The sequence below is a fragment of the Rhinoderma darwinii genome, chromosome 2 (assembly GCF_050947455.1).
Source record: "Rhinoderma darwinii isolate aRhiDar2 chromosome 2, aRhiDar2.hap1, whole genome shotgun sequence".
Taxonomy (NCBI): Eukaryota; Metazoa; Chordata; class Amphibia; order Anura; family Rhinodermatidae; genus Rhinoderma; species Rhinoderma darwinii.
The window spans coordinates 42,455,336-42,477,717 of record NC_134688.1 but is presented as its reverse complement, the minus strand read 5'-3'; the positions used below and the strand labels follow the sequence as shown (position 1 = coordinate 42,477,717).

Below are 22,382 nucleotides of genomic sequence, written 5' to 3'. Positions count from 1 at the left end.
GCCTCCTCGCTTTTACCTTTTTACTTTATCCTGCGTAAACATTTTTTTCAGCATCTTAAACGTCTTGCCCAATAGCCCATCTATCCCCAACATCAGACCACTTATTATCATCTGACAGATCAGAATCAGACTCAACCAGCTACTGTTGCCTTCTTCTGCTTCTCTTTACATCCAGATGCGCTGCTCCTGTAATTCCAAACATTGTGCCAGTACCCCGTGTTCTAAACATTTTGGCAACCCCAAGGTGTCCCTCTCCCATGTTGAGATTATGAGGCCCTACTGGGATATTGCTGCCTTCATCGACCCTGGATCCCTGCGCAAGGATCCTGGCACTTGGCCCATCATTGTGCCATGTTCCCTCAAATTTTTGCTAGAATGATACCATTGAGGATACCTGCCTTGCTTCCTTGATGCCATTTGCTCCAAACAATCCAGTACACCCCAAGTCCAGGTCCTTGTGCTGCATGACTTGTGGGGGCTCTATACGTGGCAATATCCTGGCACCTTCCATTGCTTTCCGCTTGAGTGCTGTAAATATAAAAACATTCTGCCAGTGTCCATTATCACCTATGCCTGCAGATTATGACTGTGTAATGAAACTCACTTAAGTCCTTGTCTATTGCATCCAGGCCTTGACACATCGCAAATGTTCTTGGCAGACCAAAGCTGTCTAAAATCCCCCTACACTTCCTCACCCAATTACCTTACACCTACGTTCAGTCCCAAACCGAGCCATGTGGCCAGCATTTTGGACAAAGATACCCCTAACTTACATTATGCCTATTCCTACCAACTATCCAAGGCTCCCCACTGCTACGCCTTTCTTGGCATTTTGCCGGCTCATTACTTTTTCAATGTACAGAGCTACTGGTGGATACTGTATATAGTAACTAATGATGGACATACCGCATATAGATGAAATATTACTTCAGAGAGTCCCCCTGGCAGCAGGCAGCCGATCTCAAGAAATTCTGGAACAAAAAGTATAAACTGTGAAGATATTATGACATGCGCTTAGTATGGTTCATCATATCAACAAATATATGTTCAGCCTATTGAAAACATCAGGGAGATTGTTCCCACAGTCTTGTCATGTGTCTCTATAGGAACATTCTGGATGGCATCACATTATAGAATTTCTATAGGTTGTTATTTGCTATAATACTTACATATATACAGTGGTTCACCTAGCATGTCGGCTGTCACTGGTGCCACATATTCAGATGTTATAAATGTCTGTAAAATACATAATGGGTTTAATGCACATACATAAAATAACCCCATATCTATAATGAATAATAATATATTTACTTTCACACATTTCATTTTCTATCACAGGGCGAGTCCAATGCCCCTCTGCCACACAAATAACACCAGCAGTATAATGGCACATAATAGTTGGAGGACCCTGGTATAGATTTTGTATCAGGGACCAGGAGCTTATTGTTATTCTTCTATATAATCTTATCCTTAATGGAAAACTTCTAATTTGTCTTTTGTGGAGTCTTTTGGACTGGAGTAGAGAGAGTAGAAAATGGTAAATTGGATTTCTGGATTCAACAGACAAAATAATTATTAAAGGGGTTTTCTGACAGTTTCATAAACCTTAGTGTAAGCCGCATATGGCTAAAAATAACAAATTGTCCCTACTCATTTTTTAAATTCCCTGTGGCTCCTGCGCTGGTGGTTCTGTTGTCTTAAGTTACTAGGCCACAGCGGTCATGTCCGTGTGGATGGCATGTCACGTGGCAGCTATTGTGTCACATCCAGGGCCGGCCTTAGGTTTATTGGTGACATGTGCAGTATCTGTGACGTCCTCCCCCTTATGATGCACCATGTAGTGTCCAAATAATTTAATCATACAGTGCCCAAATAACATCACCCAGTCAATAAACTAGGGATTGTATCTTTCTGTTTTTTTATATTATAGGTTTGGGCCCTAAATGTCGGATCGGCAGTGTAAGTTGAGGGTGCCCAGGCCATCTATGGTGGTAGTGCCCTCTTCAGTATTGACCAGTAATACACACTATGTGATCATTTAGAGATGCAGTTAATAAAATACACTGACCTTGGACTCTCCTACTGAATACATCCGACTGAATGTAGAACGTTATGTGATGTGAGGTGGAGGGCTCTGCTTAATCTTTGATCTGCCCTCCTGGGACGTGTGGTTATCATTAACTCTTATGAGGAATTAATTCTAGGAGAAAGAAAGACAATGTATTAGGACAAATCTCAATCAATGGCAACATTTCTATCTAGAACAGAGTCCAGTCCCCAACCAGTGTAAAATTACCAAAGGGGTAAATAGGATGACCGGCTGGGGTCCAGGGATTTGGGGTGGCCCACAGCTCTGGGGCTCCATACGCCCCTGAAATTGGACAAACAATAACGGCGCCGGGAGGAAGCGAAATGTCTGACCCGGTTGGTCGTCTATTAGATGAGTATAATTTTTTATTTTATAGGAGCAAAGGGGGCACTATTAATATGGGGGATAAAAGGACTGAGTCAGGGCTTAGAAAAGGGGGCTTCATTACTGTGGGGCCATACAAAAGGGGCATTCTGACCCAGGACATACAAAAAGTGTCATTCTAATTGTGTAGGGTATTGGTGGATACTGCATATAGTAACTAATAAGAGACGCACCTTGCATAGATGAAATATTGCTTCAGAGAGTCCCCCTGGCAGCAGGCAGCCGATCTTAAGATGTTCTGGAAAATACAATAATTGTGTCGTTTTATTTCTCCAGACAGACGTGTGCTCAGTATAGACCACCCAACAATGAAGGAAATGTACATTAGGGCTCATGTACACAGCAACTTCATGTGGACGGACCTGTATGGTGGCGCACAGACTGCAGTACTGGTAATGTAGACACTCTGTGTGTGCTGTGTGCTCCCCCATAAGCCAAATGTGTATTAGGAAATTACATAAATAACAAGTCCCTTATATATTACTAATACTATAATATCTTCTTTATGGAGCATTTCTATAATAATAATAATATAAAGCTGCAGCAAAATTCCCAGCGTTTACTTTTGCTACATGTGGATGAGTTTTTGAGACTGTAACTATTCACCTGTAACACTTGTGAATTTTGCCGCGCAGCAAATCTGCAGCGTCTGAATTCAGCTTTATGGCGTAGAATATAGTACTCAAATACTGCAATCATACAGTGCCCAAATAACACTGCCAGACAAGTATTGTCTGCCACACTGTAATGTAATCCATTATCAAGGAATTGTATCTGCATCCTGAGCAGTGCCCTTTACTTTTTTTACATGAAGAGTGGGATTGAGTGTTCAAGCAATGGGTGCCCCAGACATCAAGACCAGTGGCGCCCCATTCATTAGTGACAGGTGATGCACCCAGTGTAACCGCACAGGTCGCACACCCCTAAGACAGGCCCTGGATGAACAACATTGGGGAATTTGTTCCCACAGTCTTGTCAGATAGGAACATTCTGGATGACATCAGATTATAGAATTTCTATAGGTTGTCATTTGCTATAATACTTACATATATACAGTGTATGTCCTAGCATGTCGGCTGTCACTGGTGCCACATATTCAGATGTCATAAATGTCTGTAAAATACATAATGGAATAAACATAAAATAACCCCATATCTAGAATGAATAATAATATATTTACTTTCACACCTTTCATTTTCTATCACAGGACGAGTCAGACATTGAAAACATTTTGTAATGTTAGTGTAAACCCAGGGAACTTAACTATAGGGGTGAAGAGGTTGCAGTCACACCCAGGCCCAGGTGTCCATGACTGACATTAGGGGGGGGGTCACAATGTGGGCAATTTACAAATGCCAAACCCCAATGCCTCCATCTCCTAGAGGAATCCCGATTTTCGCTGCTAGAAACGCGATGTCAGTGAGAGAAGAACCCAGGCAGAAAGGCAGCTGCTGAGTTGCCCGGCCGCTTCTAAAACACAAGCAGTGGAAGGGAGCCAGCGCAGCGCCCCGTTCCACCTGCTTGAGGGATGCGCCCTATGTAATGGCACAGGTCGCACACCCCTAAGGCCGGCCCTGGCTACTGCTCAGCCTTATTAGGATAATATACGGTAGCTTTTTAAGACTATTTAATTAAATTAAATTAGACATCATATTGAAAACGACTGAGAAGTCACATTCCACATTACTGACAGCTGCAATTCTCAGACAATGGTAAGGGTATGTTCACACACTTAACTAAAAAACGTCTCTAAAATACAGAGCTCTTTTCAAGGGAAAACAGCCTCTGATTTTCAGCCATTTTTTAAACCACAAACATTTTTTGAGGCGTTTTTACCAACGTTCTTGGAGCTGTTTTTCTATTGAGACAATGAAAAACGGCTCTAAAAACGGCCGAAGGAGTGAAATGCACTTCTTTTTACAGGGTGTTTTTTATGCGCCGCTTTATCAAACGCCCACGTAAAATGCACCATCGGAAAAAAAAAACCGTTTTTCCCATTGAAATCAATGGGCAGATGTTTGGAGGCGTCCAGCCTCCGTATTTTCGGCTGTTTTTCGGGGTGTTTACGGCCAGGAAAACGGCTGAAAATAGGCTGTGTGAACATACTCTGTTGTACTGAGTTGTAACTTTAATGAGAAAATATGAAACATTGAAATTTGAATGTAAAATGTTCAGTTGTTACTTGCATTAATAGAAACATTTTACTGGAACTTGAACTGTTTGTCTAAAAAAAACAAAAAAACAACCCCCGACAATCACCAGAAAAAAATCCTTCTACAATCATATAGTTGTGGTGAGGTGTTGGTGTGGTTAGAAATTGCTGCAGTAATGTCCAGTGTGAATCTGGCCTTAAATGAGAATTCTAGAGCGTATATATTTCATGTGTCCAGTAACATGTAGAATTAATGATAAAATGCTGCATCTTACCTGTCAATCACACAGTCAATCACAGTCCCGGTCCAGACGTCATTGGCAGAAATTGTAAAAAATATGTAATCCAGCTGCACATAGAACCTAACGGCTAGTACTGTCTATGACATCATCAGTGACATCATAAGCGGCTGCAGTATCTGTTACATCATCTAATTATCTCCTACTGCCTGGATAGACTGTCTGTGCATACACTGGATATAGGCGTTACATGGGACTGCTGTTTATAAACATGGAAGAAAGATACATGTGTGGTTATAGGGGCTACGACTAAGAACATGTAATGTATGAAACGTGTAATCTGTTACTAGATGGATTTTATACTTTTATACAGATGTAGCCATCTTTAACTTGACTCTGATAACTTGTTGCAGCGTGATACTTTCTTGATCCCGCAGCACTCCGTGTTTCAAGTGTGCGTGAGTAGGCTTCCACGCCAATGTGTAAAAAATGGGAACTCAGCACTCCAAGGTGTTATGCAATAAGTGATATTTGATTTCACATATAGCGAAAAGTAGTAATCCAAAAATAATGGCGCCATTACCCAACAGCGACCGAGGTCACAAGCGCCGCATATCCGTGTCTAAAGAAGGTTGAATGTATAGACCGAAACGTTAACAACCTATTTTTGGATTACTACTTTTCGCTATATGTGAAATAAAATATCATTTGTTGCAGCGTGATATCACACAACAAAAGCCATTGAAAAAGTCAAGATAAGGGATTGTTTATTTAATGCGTTAAAAGTCAAGGTAAAGACGGCAACATCTGAACTAATAAAGGATAAATTTTATTGAATTTCGTTTTAGGCTACATTCACACAACAGTAAAAAACGTCCGCTTTCAGAACAATGATGTTCTATGGGTATATTCACACGGCCTTTTTTTAACCACCCGTCAATATTGGCCGTCAAAAAATAGAACATGTCCTATTTTTGGCCGCTTTCACGGCCAGACGGCCCCCATAGAAGTCAATGGATCAATTTTTAACGGCCGTCAATACATGTAACAGTCGTTAAAAACGGTTCTGTGATTTGGGGATTCAAGAGCCAAGGGAACTATTGGCTCCCTTGCTGGTAATCGGCGGCGCAATGACACATACTCACCGATGCAGCGCCGTCCTCTACAGGTGTGGTCTCTAGTCTCATGGGTTCTGCGAAGGTGACGAGATGACGTCCTCGCGTCGCCTTTGCAGAACCAGTGAGACTAGAGATCACTCGTGACGCAGACGGTCATGCATCGGTGAGTATGTAGGGCATTCAGGCGGACAAAAATTACGGATATTGTTGCTCTCACTACTATGGTAGCATGGCGCTAGTACAGGGGACATTGTTGTCCACTGTAGCAAATTTTTCGGCACGGTCCTGAATTTACAGAGAGAGTCCCGGAAGATTACCACAGGGAGGGGGGGGTGTGGTGCTTTCTCCGGAGAGGTGTCTGTGTCATCATCTACAGGGGGGCTGTGTGCCATCGTCTACAGGGGGCTGTGTGCCATCGTCTACAAGGGGGCTGTGTGCCATCATCTACATGGGGCGGTGTGCCATCATCTACAGGGGGGCTGTGTGCCATCATCTACAGGGGGGCTGTGTGCCATCATCTACAGGGGGGCTGTGTGACATCATCTACAGGGAGGCTGTGAGCCATCATCTACAGGGGGTCTGTGTGCCATCATCTACAGGGGGTCTGTGTGCCATCATCTACAGGGGGTCTGTGTTTCATCATCTACAGGGGGTCTGTGTGGCATCATATACAGGGGGTCCGTGTGCCATCATCTACAGGGGGGCTGTGTGGCATCATCTACAGGGGGGCTGTGAAACAATCATGACAATGACCTTTGTTTGGGTGTTTTCAGGGGGTTGGGACAAAAGAAGCCAGACAAATGAAATTCATCAGTTTTTTTAACGGCCATGAAAAACGGATGCAAAATGGATGTCAAACGGTCATTAAAAACGGACAGACGGACTGGAAGTGTATAAAAATTTGCAGACACAATGATGCAAAACGGCCATGAAAAACTGACAGTTGATCAGTTTTTAATGGCCATTTTTTTTCACTGTCGTGTGAATGTAGCCTAAGTTCTGGATCGTCTCCATTTTAATGGATAAAGTTACCGGACAATTATCCGCCCACCGAGAGTTTATTGGACACATGGACGGCCTGGTGAGCAGATGAACTTCTTGTTTCTTTGTTTGGAGTTATGTACAGATATAGCAATCCTTATCCTGACTCTGATAACTTGCTGCAGCGTGATAATTTATCACTTAAGTCACTGAAAACCATTGAAAAAGTGAAATTAAAGTTTCTTGACACTGTGTATTCAATGTATTTAACCCCTTCGAGCTCAGCAACGTAATATTCCATCGCGCTGACCGCCCCGTTCGCGCTCAGCGACGGAATATTATGTCGCAGGGAAAATGCATCGCCATTTTCCACCGGCGCGTGCACGAGCTGTGACAGCTGCTGTTTCCGACAGCAGGCTATCACAGCTCAATACGCCGGGACCTATTGCGATGGTCCCGCCTCCACAATCGCCACTATTGGTCAGTCAGTGAGTAACTGTCCAATAGTGGCGATCGGTCTCTTCACTTCCTCTCCCTGACATCACATCCTGCCGCACCGGCCCTGAGATAGAGATAGCGAGGCGTTCAGAGCGGTTGTGAGTAGAGGGAGAGAAGAAAAAGAGTGAAAAAAAGTGGAAAAAAAGACAACTTTTTCTGCTTCCCATCTCCCCAATCCACTACCCAGTCCTTTACCCTTCCTCCTTGTGTTCCCCCCACATTTTTGGTCAGTGATCTCCTATCACTGACCACTTCTTAGTCTTCAGGACCAATTTCTTGGTCCCTGGGGATTATTTTTTTCTTTATATAACATATAAAATAAAAAAATATATAAAAAAAAAAAAAGAAAAAAAAACCTGTTGATTTAGACAATTTATCTAGTTAGTTTAGTATTAGTGTTAGTTAGTGTTAGGGAACCGTCAAAAAGCATAGTTATGTATAGCGTCAGGAATCCATCACCATAGTTAGATCTAGTGTTAGGGGTCCATCACAGTAGTTAGGTTTAGCGTCAGGGAAGCTCGGAATAATCTAGATAGGTTTAGTGTCAGGCACCCGTCACCGTAGTTAGGTTTAGTGTTAGGGAAGCTCAGAATAATCTAGTTAGGTTTAGTGTCAGAGAATAGTCGCCGTAGTTAGATTTAGTCTCAGGGAAGTTCAAATAAAATCTAGTTAGGTTTAATGTTAGGAACCCTCGCCCTTGTTAGGTTTAGTCTCAGGGAAGCCCACTCGTTCTATAAAAACACCAATTTTTTGAGCTGGTTTAGGTAGCAGCCTATTGCTCCTAGTTAGGAAAGCAATCAAACATGTCCCAACGGACATTTAGTGCCGAAGAGGCATATTCATTTCTTGCCTCCGACACAGAGTCGTCGGATGGTGAGACTCTGTTTTATTTATCCACCTCCTCATCCAGTGATGAAGAAGGGGAACCTCCTAGGAGATGCCCCTTGACCACCAGTGCAGTTGAAGCCCCCGAGCGAAATGACCGCGCCGCAGTTCAAGCCCCCATTTGGACCCCCACACCAGACATTTATGAGCCCAAAATCCCAGAGTTAAAATTTAATACGGCAGGGCTCAGTGAAATGGGCTTTTTCAAGTTCTTCTTCACTGATGACTTTATAGATCTTATGGTCTCCCAGACAAATTTATATGTCCAACAGTATATTACTAAGAACCCTACATCATTTTATGCCCAATCCTACAGGTGGACCCCTGTAGATGTAGCAGAGTTGGGCAAGTTCTGGGGACTTCACTTGAACATGGGGCTTCTGAAAAAGCCATCCATTAGGACCTACTGGAGCATGGACATCTTATACCATACCCCCAATGTACCGTATGGCCATGTCCAGGATGCATTATGAGGCAATATTTCGCTTCTTAAATTATAAGGATAATGAGCAGTGCCCACCCCGAGATGACCCCAGTTTTGACCGTTTGTACAAACTGAGACCCCTATTAGACCATTTCAGTGCTCGGTTTGCCCAAGCATACACCCCCGAGAAGTGTATTTCTATTGATGAGTCCCTGGTACATTTTAAAGGGAGGCTTCAATTCCGCCAGTACCTGCCGAGTAAGAGGGCAAGGTATGGTGTAAAGATGTATAAGCTGTGCGAGAGTGCATCAGGGTATACCTACAAATTTAGGATGTATGAAGGGAAGGACAGCAGTATTCAGCCCCCAGAATGCCCCCCCCCCACTTACTGGGAATTAATGCAAAAATTGTGTGGGATTTGGTGCACCCACTGCTGGACCAGGGTTACCACCTCTACTTGGATAATTTTTATACCAGCGTCCCACTCTTCAAGTGCCTCGCTTCCAGAAGTCCTGCGGCATGCGGCACTGCTAGAAAAAATCTGAGAGGCCTCCCTAAGACTCTGCTTGGGCAAACACTCAGAAGGGGTGAAAGCAGGGCACAATCTAGCAGCAACATATTGTGTGTCAAGTACAAGGACAAGAGAGATGTCCTTGTATTAACAACAATACATGGCCACACCAGTACCCATGTACCTGTACGAGGTACCAGTATAGAGACCCCCCAAACCAGACTGCATCCTGGACTACAAAAGGTACATGGGAGGGGTTGACTTGTCAGATCAAGTCCTGAAGCCCTACAGCGCCATGCGGAAATCGAGGGTGTGGTATAAGAAGCTGGCCGTGCACATCATACAGATGGCATTGTACAATGCGTATGTGCTACGTCGATGTGCAGGCCAGAGTGGAACTTTCCTGGAATTTCAAGAGGTGATTATCAAGAACCTAATCTTTAGGACCAAGAATAGGGAGCATCCAGTACTTCCGGAAGCGAGGCCACACGCATCGTACCAGGGCAACACTTTCCAGGAGAAGTTCCCCAAACTGGCAAGAAGGGAAAAAGTCAAAAGAGGTGCAGAGTCTGCTCAAAGAGGGGGATAAGGAGGTAAACAATATACGAATGCGACACGTGTCCCGAAAAACCAGGGCTCTGTATGTAAGATTGTTTTCGAATTTATCATACATCCATTAATTTTTAATTTACCCTGATACACTCCGCACAGCTTATGCCCCTCATCTTTCCCTTCTGAGCCCTGCCGTGTGCCCAGGCAGCTAATAACAGCCACTGTAAAGGATCTGCCAGGCACAGCGGGGTTAACGCCCATAGGTAATCAGTCGACACCTGAGTCTATGTCTCTGAGACTGACTCCAGCTTCCACCACTCAGGCTGGCTGGCTTAGGAGTGGGAGAGCCTATCGCAGCCTGGCCAGACTCAGCTAGCTCCCGCCCTCTGTCTATTTATACCTGCCTTTCCTGTTCCTCCAGTGCTTGTGGTTCTTCTCGTGTGGTTTTCTGGCCCAGCTACAGCTCCTGACTATTTGATCCTGCTCCATACTGACCCTGGCTTACTGACTACTCTTCTGCTCTGCGTTTGGTACCTCGTACACTCCTGGTTTGACTCGGCTCGTTCACCTCTCTTGTTGCTCACGGTGTTGCCGTGGGCAACTGCCCCATTTCCCTTAGCTTTGTGTACCCTTGTCTGTTTGTCTCGTGCACTTACTGAGCGTAGGGACCGCCGCCCAGTTGTACCCCGTCGTCTAGGGCGGGTCGTTGCAAGTAGGCAGGGACAGAGTGGCGGGTAGATTAGGGCTCACTTGTCTGTTTCCCTACCCCTATCATTACATAATCACAAGCCCGTTACCTAGTCTACCCTGGTCCCTGTCTCTACTATGGACCCCCTTGAGACCCTGGCCCAGCAAATGCAGGGTCTCTCCCTACAGGTCCAGGCCCTGGCTCAGAGGGTCAACCAGCCTGACACTACTGTCACGGCGCGGGGTGTGGACCCACTGGGCCGTACCGCGTAGCGGGGTAGCAGCTGGCCAACTAGGTACAAAACAATGTCTATAGTTCAAAACGGGTACCTGACGCAATAGTAGACAGTGGCAGGATCACGACTTGGCTTTCACAGCAGGTGATGCCGCGGATGCGGCGGAAGACACGACTTGGCTTTCACAGCAGGTGACGCCGTGGATGCGGCGGAAGACACGACTTGGCTTTCACAGCAGGTGACGCCGCGGATGCGGCGGAAGACACGACTTGGCTTTTACAGCAGGTAACGATAGTACGGGATACAGGGTACAGGCAGCAGGAACGGGCAACACTGGGAACTAGAAAACACTGGGAGACCTTTAGCAAGACAGACTAGGCTATACAACAACGCTCAGGCAAGGAAGAGCTCAGGCAGAGCTCATTTTTATAGTCCAGCAGCCATTTGGGCTAATAACTGATTACTGGCAGCTGGACGCGTACTGGCCCTTTAAGGCCGTGCACGCGCGGGCGCGCGCGACCTGCGGGGAACGGCGCGAGGACCCGGAAGACAGTGCCGGCGACTGCCAGAGGGAGGAGGACGCCAAGCAGAGAGGTGTCCATGGCCGGGATCGTCAGGGGTGAGTTAGAACGGCGATCCCCGGCCATGGACGTAACAGTATCCCCCCTCTTACGCCCCCTCCTCTTGGGACCAGAGCGGGAAAGAAATTTCTTCACGAGGACCAGGGCATCGATATTCTCCTCTGGCTCCCAATACCTCTCCTCTGGACCAAATCCCCTCCAATCCACCAAGTAAAATGTCCTGCCTCCTACTTTCTTGGTGGCCAGGATCTCCCTCACTTCAAAAGTTCCGGATGAACTGCCAGGAGCCACTGCGGAACTAGGAGTCCTGGAGTAGCGGTTTAGAACCACAGGTTTTAGCAAGGAGACGTGGAAGGAATTAGGGATCTTGAGTGTAGGAGGCAGTCGAAGCAGAATCTCGAAGGGTCCAAGGAACCTGGGGGCAAACTTGCAAGATGGCACCCTCAGCCAGATATTCCTGGAAGACAACCAGACCTTTGTACCTGGAAGAAACTGGGGAGGTTCTCGTCTTCTAGTGTCTGCCTTTCTCTCCATGCGGTCCACCGCCAGCAGAATAGAAGACCGTGTCTGCTGCCATATTTGCAGAAAGTTCCTGAAGGTAGAATCGGCTGCAGGCACCTGAGACATAGTAGAGCCGGGCAGGGGTATTCGAGGATGTTGGCCATAGACTATAAAGAACGGACTGGAAGTGGTGGACTCACTGGTATGGTTATTATAAGAGAACTCCGCCCACGGAAGCAGCTGCACCCAGTCATCATGTCTTCTGGAAACAAAGTGCCGTAGGTAGTTCTCCATAATTTGATTAATCCTCTCAACTTGCCCATTGGACTGAGGGTGATAAGCTGAGGAGAAGTCCAACTTTACCCCGAGTAGGCCACAGAGTGCTCTCCAGAACTTAGAGGTGAACTGGACCCCTCGATCCGAGACAATATGCAGAGGTAATCCATGCAGACGGAAGATGTGTTTCATGAAGAGGTCAACCAGTCGAGCGGCAGAAGGCAGGCCAGTCAGGGGAACAAAATGAGCCATCTTTGAAAAACGATCCACCACCACCCAGATCACACTGCATCCTGCAGAGGGAGGCAGATCCGTAACAAAATCCATAGCAATATGCCGCCAGGGGGCCTCGGGCACCGGCAGTGGTTGGAGCAGACCGGCTGGTCTGGAGTGGGAACCCTTGTTGGCTGCACACACCGTATAGGAGGAGACAAAGTCTATGACGTCTTTGGGCAGCGTGGGCCACCAGAACTGACGGGCAATCAGGTCTCGGGTCTTACGGGCACCCGCATGTCCTGCCAGCTTGGAACAGTGACCCCAGCGAAGGATTCTTTCTCTGTCTGCCAGCCGTACGAAAGTTTTTCCTGGGGGAATGCCTCTAACCTGCAGAGGGTTGACAGGGTAGATGCAGGAGGGATCGATAATATTCTGTGGGGGCTCCACAGTATCCTCTGTTTCAAAAGACCTAGACAAGGCATCGGCCCTCACATTCTTGTCGGCAGGTCGGTAGTGGAGTTCGAACTGGAACCGTGCAAAAAACAATGACCATCTGGCTTGACGAGGATTCAGTCGTTGAGCCGTCTGTAGATAGGTCAAGTTCTTGTGGTCCGTGAAGACCAGGATAGGATGAGCTGCGCCTTCCAGTAGGTGTCTCCATTCCTGCAGAGCCATCTTGATGGCCAGTAACTCCCGGTCCCCAATCGAGTAGTTGCACTCTGCAGAAGAAAACAGCTTGGAGTAGTAACCACATACCACCGTCTTGCCTTTCGAACCCCTCTGGTACAATAGAGCCCCGGCACCAATAGAGGAGGCGTCCACGTCTAACGAAAACTGCAGAGACACATCAGGATGGTGCAGAATGGAGGCAGACGTTAAGGCTTTCTTTAAGGTTTCAAATGCGATCTCCGCCTCTGGAGTCCATACTTTGGCATTCATACCCTTTTTAGTAAGGGTGGAGATGGGAGCTGTCAGAGAAGAGAAGTTGGGGATGAATAGTCTCTAGAAGTTGGCGAATCCCAGGAAGCGTTGTATGGCCCTTAAGCCTTGGGGGCGTGGCCACTCCAGGACAGCCTTGACCTTTTCAGGATCCATCTTGAGACCCTGATCAGAGATAATGTAGCCCAGGAAGGGAAGGGACTTTTCTTGGAACACACACTTCTCCAACTTGGCGTAGAGATGATTCTCTCTTAATCTAAGCAACACCTGGCGGACATGGCCCTGATGAGTCACAAGATCTGGGGAAAAAATCAAGATATCATCGAGGTACACCACAACACAGACATAGAGGAGGTCACGAAATATGTAATTCACAAATTCTTGAAATACTGCGGGAGCGTTACACAGGCCGAAGGGCATGACCAAATATTCGTAGTGTCCATCACGTGTGTTAAAGGCAGTCTTCCACTCGTCTCCCTGACGGATCCGGATTAGATTGTAGGCCCACCGCAGGTCAAGCTTGGAAAAAAATTTTGCCCCCCGTATACGATCAAAGAGCTCAGAAATCAACGGCAAGGGGTACCTGTTCTTCACCGTGATCTGATTAAGACCCCGGTAGTCAATGCAGGGTCGAAGGGATCCATCCTTCTTTTTGACAAAGAAAAACCTGGCTCCGGCCGGGGATTGAAAACTTTCGCATGAAGCCCCTCTCTAGATTCTCTTTAATGTAGGCCGACATAGACTGGGTCTCTGGCAAGGAAAGAGGGTATACTCTACCGCGAGGAGGAGAAGAGTCAGGAATCAAGTCGATAGGACAGTCGTATTCTCGATGTGGTGGCAATATCTCTGCCTCCTTTTTGTCGAAGACATCAGCGAACTGAGAGTAACAAGGAGGTAGCCCAGACAATGACTGAGGCGAAGAAGGCTGGGATGGAAGGACATGACCCAGACAGCGGTCTAGACACTTGGGACCCCACTGAAGAACCTCTCCAGAGTTCCAATTCAGGACTGGGGCGTGAAGACAGAGCCAAGGCAAGCCCAGCAGCACGGGGTTGACGGCCTTGAACAGGACATACAGAGAGATCAGCTCGGAATGAAGAGCTCCCACCTGGAGTCTCAACGGCTTGGTCACAGACAATACTGGGTCAGGCAAAGGCAGTCCATCTACCTAGGCAACGATCAATGGTCTCTCCAGCAAAACAGTGGGCAACTGAATGAGATCCACAAGGTCTTGGCAGATGAAATTGGCTGCGGAGCCAGAGTCCAGGTAGGCAGAGACTGGATGAGGTCTCCCGCCAGCAACAATGGTTACAGGAATGAACAGCTTGGACGAGAATTCTCTATCAAGTGCAGTAGCGCCCAGGGTTGTCTCTCCAACCAATCCCAGACATTGGGGTTTCTTAGGCCTCTGGGGACACAGACGCACGACATGGCCAGCGAGGCCGCAATACAGACAGAGTCCAGAGGTGCGCCTGCGCTGTTTCTCCTGATCAGACAGTTTAAGCCGATCCACCTGCATCGGGACCTCGGACGCAGCAGAAGAACAGGGCAAGAGGGGTTGCTGGAAGTTGGGCGCCAGTCTAGGAAGCCGTCTCTCCTGAAGAATCTCTTGGGATCTCTCTCTGAGCCTTATGTCCACGCAGCTAGCCAGCTGAATCAGATCATCCAGTGCAGCTGGGAGATCTCGAGCAGCCAGTTCGTCTTTGATCTCAGGCGATAGGCCATGCCAGAAGGATGCTACCAAGGCCTCATTATTCCAAGACAATTCTCCTGCCAGAGTCCGGAACTGGATGGTGTATTTGCCCACGGAGGCGTCCTCCTGACGCAGGTTAAAAATAGCAGTAGCAGCCAATGAGGCTCGTCCAGGCTCCTCAAATACGGAACGGAACAACCGCACAAACCCCAGGAATTCTCTGGTCACGGGTCCCTATCGTTCCCAGATTGGGTTCGCCCACGCCAGGGCCTTGCTGGCGAGTAGGGATACAATAAAGGCGATTCTGGCTCCGTCCGAAGGAAATGCTTGGGCGTGCAGAGTGAAATGGATTTGGCATTGGTTCAGGAACCCCCTGCACGAACTTGCATCTCCATGAAACCGTGGTGGCAATGGCAGCGAGAACCGAGAGTCCGAACTGGAGCTGCCAGGAGGTGTAGCTGGAGGGTTGATCGGAGGAGTTTCACTAGGAGTGATGACGGAAGAAACTAGTGCACCAAGATGCTGCGCCATGGAGTCTACTGCCACAATGAGTTGATCTTGTCGTGCTTGCAGATCCTGCAGGTCTGCCTGCATGGCTTGGGAGGATGACAGACTCTTGACTTGGCCAGCGGGGTCCATGGCCTGAGCGTACTGTCACGGCGCGGGGTGTGGACCCACTGGGCCGTACCGCGTAGCGGGGTAGCAGCTGGCCAACTAGGTACAAAACAATGTCTATAGTTAAAAACGGGTACCTGACGCAATAGTAGACAGTGGCAGGATCACGACTTGGCTTTCACAGCAGGTGACGCCGCGGATTTAGCGGGAAGGCACGACTTGGCTTTCACAGCAGGTGACGCCGCGTATGCGGCGGAAGACACGACTTGGCTTTCACAGCAGGTGACGCAGCGGATGCGGCGGAAGACACGACTTGGCTTTTACAGCAGGTAACAATAGTACGGGATACAGGGTACAGGCAGCAGAAACGGGCAACACTGGGAACTGGAAAACACTGGGAGACCTTTAGCAAGACAGACTAGGGTATACAACAACGCTCAGGCAAGGAGCCAGTGGGCAGAGCTCATTTTTATAGTCCAGCAGCCATTTGGGCTAATAACTGATTACTGGCAGCTGGACGCGTACTGGCCCTTTAAGGCCGTGCACGCGCGGGCGCGCGCGCCCTGCGGGGAACGGCGCGAGGACCCGGAAGACAGTGCCGGCGACTGCCAGAGGGAGGAAGACGCCGAGCAGAGAGGTGTCCATGACCGGGATCGTCAGGGGGTGAGTTAGAACGGCGATCCCCGGCCATGGACGTAACAACTACCATGGTAGTGCCCCTCACCTCACCCCTTGAACCCCACCTCAAGTTGCCTGACCGGTTCTCAGGGGACCGGAGGACTTTTCTCTCCTTTCGGGAGAGTTGTAGGCTTTACTTTCGCTTAAAGCCTCACTCCTCAGGTTCTGAGAGCCAGCGGGTGGGTATAATTATGTCCCGGCTTCAGGAAGGGCCCCAAGAGTGGGCCTTCTCCTTGGCTCCTGACGCCCCTGAACTTTCCTCCGTTGATCGTTTCTTTTCTGCTCTTGGACTCATTTATGACGAGACTGACAGGACTGCCTTTGCCGAGAGTCAGCTGGTGACCTTACGTCAGGGTAAGAGACCTGTTGAGGAGTATTGTTCTGACTTTAGGAAGTGGTGCGTAGCTTCTCGGTGGAATGACCCTGCCTTAAGGTGCCAGTTTAGGTTGGGTCTGTCGAACGCCCTGAAAGACCTGCTAGTTAGCTATCCCTCTTCTGACTCCCTAGATCAGGTTATGGCTTTAGCAGTACGACTTGACCGACGTCTCAGGGAACGACAACTTGAACGTTTTTGTGTTTTCCCCTCTGACTCCCCCATGATGCCTCCCGAGGTCCCGTTGCTTTGCTCTTCCACGGAAGACTCGGAGGTACCTATTCAACTCGGGGCCTCCGTGTCCCCCCGACAACGTAGAGAGTTCCGCAGGAAGAATGGTCTCTGCTTCTATTGTGGGGATGACAAGCATTAAGTGAACACCTGTCCTAGGCATAAGAATAAGCAGCCGGAAAACTTCCGCGCCTAAGTGATCATCGGGGAGGTCACTTGGGCGCACAGGTATTTCCCGTAAATATGAAACGTAATAAAATCTTGCTTCCCTTTCAGGTCTCTTTTGGTGGTAGGTCTGCTACCGGCAGTGCCTTCGTGGATTCAGGGTCTTCTACTAATATCATGTCTGTGGAATTTGCTATGTCTCTAGCTATGCCTTTGATTGATTTGCCTAAACCTGTTCCGGTAGTGGGTATCGACTCCACTCCTCTTGCTACCGGTTATTTTACACAGCATACCCCTGTTTTTGAACTCCTTGTTGGCTCCATGCATTTGGAGCAGTGCTCTGTACTGTTGATGCAGGGATTATCATCCGATTTTATTTTAGGCCTTCCCTGGTTGCAGTTGCATAATCCCACGTTTGACTGGAATACCGGGGAGCTTACCAAATGGGGTAATGAATGCTTGACGTCATGTTTTGCTGTTAATTCTATTTCTCCCCCTGAGGAGGTGAACACGCTACCTGAGTTTGTGCAGGACTTCGCTGATGTTTTCTCCGAAGTGTTACCTCCTCATAGAGAATACGATTGCGCTATCGAATTGGTACCAGGAGCTAAGCTCCCTAAGGGTAGGATATTTAATCTTTCTTGTCCCGAACGTGAAGCCATGAGAGAGTATATCCAGGAATGCCTGGCCAAGGGTTACATTCGCCCCTCTACTTCTCCGGTAGGTGCTGGCTTCTTCTTCGTAGGGAAGAAGGATGGTGGTCTTAGGCCATGCATTGACTACCGTAACTTGAATAAGGTCACTGTAAGGAACCAGTATCTCCTTCCTTTGATTCCTGATCTCTTTAATCAGGTTCAGGGGGCCCAATGGTTCTCTAAGTTTGATCTACGGGGGGCGTATAACCTTGTCCGCATCAAAGAGGGGGATGAGTGGAAGACTGCGTTTAACACGCCCGAAGGTCATTTCGAATACCTCGTCATGCCCTTTGGGTTGTGTAATGCTCCTGCGGTCTTCCAGAATTTCATAAATGAAATTTTAAGGGATTACTTGGGGGTTTTTCTTGTAGTGTACCTTGATGACATACTGGTGTTTTCCAAGGACCTGTCCTCCCACATTGAGCATGTCAGGAAGGTGCTCCAGGTCCTTCGGGAAAACAAACTGTTTGCGAAAACCGAAAATGTGTGTTTGGGGTACAGGAGTGTAGCGCCCATGGCCGCGGGCCGTCGGGTTCACTCACCTCCCGACGCCCGCAGCCATGGATCTGTGAGCGCTGGCCTCCGTCTCCCTCCTAGGAGATGCCAGCGCTCACTTCCGCTCCGTCCGGCCGGGTCCCGTAGGGTGCGCGCTCGCGCCCGCTCTTAAAGGGCCAGCGCGCGCACATGAAATCAATGATTATTAACCCACGTGATTCCCTGCTCTATAAGAATGCCCCAGCCCTTCTGATCCTTGCCTGAGCGGTTTTCCCTGTCTGTCTCGCAAATGGTCCCTTAGTGTCTCCCGTTCCTGCTGTTACCCGTGCCCTGTTACCGTTCCTGTATTCCGCATTGTTCCTGTGCCTACCCGTGTTCAAGTGCCATCTGCCACGTCAAGTGCCATCTGCCACGTCAAGTGCCATCTGCCACATCAAGTACCATCGGCTCATCGGATACTGCCCACCACGTCTGGCGCCACTTTCCGCACCTGTCTCCATCCGTGCTGAGGCAACAGTCACTGTCCGGACTATTACAGGTACCTAAACATTACTGTCTGCTATCTACTTTCACATAGACTGTGACCTGGTCAGCTGCCTCCCCGCTACGGCGGAGCGGCCTAGTGGGTCCACAAACCCATTGCCTGTGACAGTACGCTCAGGCCATGGAACCCGCTGGCCAGCCCAAGACCCCAGTACAGAAGATTTAGACAGAGATGCATGACCTACGCACTCGTCAGGATCAACTCCTTGAGGCTTTGAATTCCATTCTGGTCCGCCTGGATCTACTCGCTGTTCCACCCCCGGTTCTTCATCCAGAAGCTGTTGCCGTGCCACTGCCTGTTGCTCCCCCTGTTTGTTCCGGATCCTCAGTTCCTCTGCCTCTTCCTCCTCGCTATGACTGTGATCCCAGAGCATGCAGAGGATTTCTTAATCAATGCACGGTGCATTTTAGGCTACGGCCTCATCTCTTCCCCTCCGAGGAGGCTAAAGTAGCGTTCATCATCTCCCTCCTCGCTGGCAAGGTCCTCGCATGGGCAAACCCAATCTTGGAGCAACAAGGAGCTGTATCCGCGGACCTAGCCTTGTTCCTGCAGTCCTTTCGTGCCGTGTTCGAGGAGCCGGGTCGAACATCCTCTGCCGCAGCCACTCTGTTGACCCTCAAGCAAGAAGGCTCCACAGTAGGGGAGTACGCGATCTCCTTCCGTACCCTAGCAGCCGAGCTGGCATGGAACAATGAGGCACTGGTGGTGACCTTCTGGCAGGGACTGTCCTCTCACATCAAGGACGAACTGGCAGCCCGCGACCTTCCTTCTACCTTGGATGCCCTCATCCTGTTAGCCACCCGGGTTGATATGAGAATCCGGGAGCGCTCTCAAGAGGTTTGTCAGGAGAGCCGGGCCCACAGACCAGCACCCCCTGCCCAGAGACCACAATTGTTCACTCCTAGTGCGCTACCTGAGGAACCCATGCAGGTAGACAGAGTCCGGTTATCTGAACAGGAGAAGCAGCGCAGACGCTCCTCTGGACGTTGCATGTATTGCGGCCTCAAGGGTCATTTTGTGCGTCAATGCCCACAGAAACCGGGAAACTCCAGTACCTAGGGTTGGTTGGAGAGGCAACTCTAGGTGGAACGTCTCCAAACGTTAAAACCTCTTCCAAATTATCGATACCTGTGGCCATCGTCACTGGACAGGCATCACATCCTTCCTCCGCCTATCTTGACTCTGGAGCGGCTGCTAATTTTATCCACCAAGATCTAGTGGATCGGTTTCAACTACCCACAGTCCGTCTGGAGAGACCCCTGGCAGTTGCCTCTGTGAATGGTCTACCGCTGCCTGATCCAATCATGCTCATCACTGAGCCGGTGACATTACGGGTCGGAGCTCTTCACTCAGAACAGATCTCCTTCCTGGTACTACCCAAGGCTATCAATCCTATCCTGCTGGGTCTGCCATGGGGCTCCGTCTACACGCCCCGACACTCGACTGGAGTTCTGGAGAAGTTCTTCAATGGGGTTACAGATGTCATAGCCATTGCCTGTCACAAGTCCGTCCTGTTGTGCCCCCTCTGCCTCAGTCACTTTCCGATCTACCTTCTCAGTATGCCAGTTTTGCGGATGTCTTCTGCAAACGAGAGGCTGAGATGTTGCCTCCACATCGGAGTTATGACTGTCCCATTGAACTGGTGCACAATGCTTCACTTCCCCGTGGACGAGTATATCCTCTCTTCTTGCCAGAGACGTTATCAATGTCAGCCTATATAAAGGAGAACTTGGAGAGGGGTTTTATTCAAAAATCTTCCTCCCCGGCCGGGGCAGGATTCTTCTTCATTAAAAAGAAAGATGGATCTCTCCGACCCTGCATCGAATACCGTGGTCTCAATCAGATCACGGTCAAGAACAAATACCCGTTGCCACTCATTTCCGAGCTGTTTGATCACATACGAGGAGCCAAAATTTTTTCCAAGCTAGATCTGCGAGGGGCCTATAATCTAATCCGGATTCGCCGGGGTGACGAATGGAAGACGGCATTTAACACCCGCGATGGGCACTACGAATACCGAGTGATGCCCTTCGGACTGTGTAACGCTCCCGCAGTATTTCAGGAGTTCGTTAATGACATCTTCCGAGATCTCCTCTATACGTGTGTTGTAGTTTATCTTGATGATATTCTAATCTTCTCCCCAGATCTGATGACCCATCGGAGGCACGTTCGTCAAGTTCTTCTGCGACTAAGAGAGAATCACTTGTATGCCAAGTTAGAGAAATGCACATTTGAAAAGAGGTCTCTGCCCTTCCTGGGCTATGTCATCTCGGATCAAGGCCTTAAGATGGACCCTGAGAAGCTAAAGTCTGTCCTGGAATGGCCACGTCCTCAAGGCCTAAGGGCCATACAGCGGTTCGTGGGTTTCGCCAATTTCTACCAGCAGTTTATTCTGAACTTTTCTTCTCTGACAGCCCCCATCTCTTCCCTTACCAAGAAGGGTGTGAACGCCAAGGTGTGGACTCCGGAGGCAGAGTCCGCATTCATTAGCCTCAAGAAAGCCTTCACTTCAGCTTCGATGCTCCATCATCCTGACATATCTCGGCAGTTCTCACTGGAGGTGGACGCTTCCTCTGTTGGTGCAGGCGCACTTCTGTTCCAGAGGAGCTCCAAAGGAAAGGCAGTAGTGTGTGGCTACTACTCAAGACTGTTTTCCTCTGCTGAGCGAAATTACTCCATTGGAGATCGGGAGCTACTGGCTATCAAATTGGCCCTGGAGGAGTGGAGACATCTCCTGGAGGGCGCTGCTCACCCCATCCTGATATTCACCGACCACAAGAATCTCACTTACCTTCAGTCCGCTCAAAGACTGAATCCTCGTCAAGCCAGGTGGTCACTGTTCTTCACCCGTTTCCAATTTCTGCTCCACTACCGTCCCGCGGACAAGAACGTGAGGGCCGATGCCTTGTCCAGATCATTCGAAATGGAAGACACGGTGGAGTCCCTTCAGACGATCATAGACCCATCCTGCGTTGTCACCGCCAATCCTCTGCAGCTTAGAAATATTCCTCCAGGGAGAACTTTTGTTCGGTTGGCTGACAGAAAAAGAATTCTCCGCTGGGGACACAGTTCTAAACTGGCTGGGCACGCTGGTGTCCGTAAAACCCAAGACCTGGTCGCTCGTCACTTCTGGTGGCCCACGCTACCTAAAGATGTTCTGGACTTTGTCTCTGCTTGCACGGTGTGTGCCTCTAACAAGGTGGCTCACAGCAAGCCTGCCGGCCTGCTTCAACCCCTGCCTGTACCCAGTGCCCCCTGGCAGCACATCGCTATGGACTTCGTCACGGACCTTCCTCTCTCAGCAGGATGCAACACCATCTGGGTGGTGGTGGACCGGTTCTCTAAGATGGCACATTTTATCCCGCTAACCGGGCTACCCTCTGCTCCTCGACTAGCAAGCTTCTTCATTCAGCACATCTTCCGCTTGCATGGCTTGCCTCTTCACATTGTGTCCGACCGGGGGGTTCAGTTTACCTCCAAGTTCTGGAGAGCCCTCTGTAAACTCCTGGATGTGAGTTTGGACTTTTCCTCTGCCTATCACCCCCAGTCCAATGGGCAGGTTGAGAGGATCAACCAGATCATGGAAAATTACCTCCGCCACTTCATCTCTTCACAGCACGATAA

General features: G+C 48.9%; 1 long non-coding RNA gene across 1 annotated transcript; it reads right to left on the bottom strand.

Annotated features, from left to right (window-relative positions):
* Positions 1-382: 382 nt before the first annotated feature.
* On the bottom strand, positions 383-2,705 carry LOC142740508 (uncharacterized). The gene is made up of 4 exons (XR_012880744.1): positions 2,647-2,705; positions 2,069-2,200; positions 1,170-1,236; positions 383-971 (listed from the first exon to the last, which is right to left on the bottom strand). It is a non-coding gene; the product is annotated as an uncharacterized LOC142740508 (long non-coding RNA).
* Between the last annotated feature and the right edge of the window lie 19,677 nt (positions 2,706-22,382).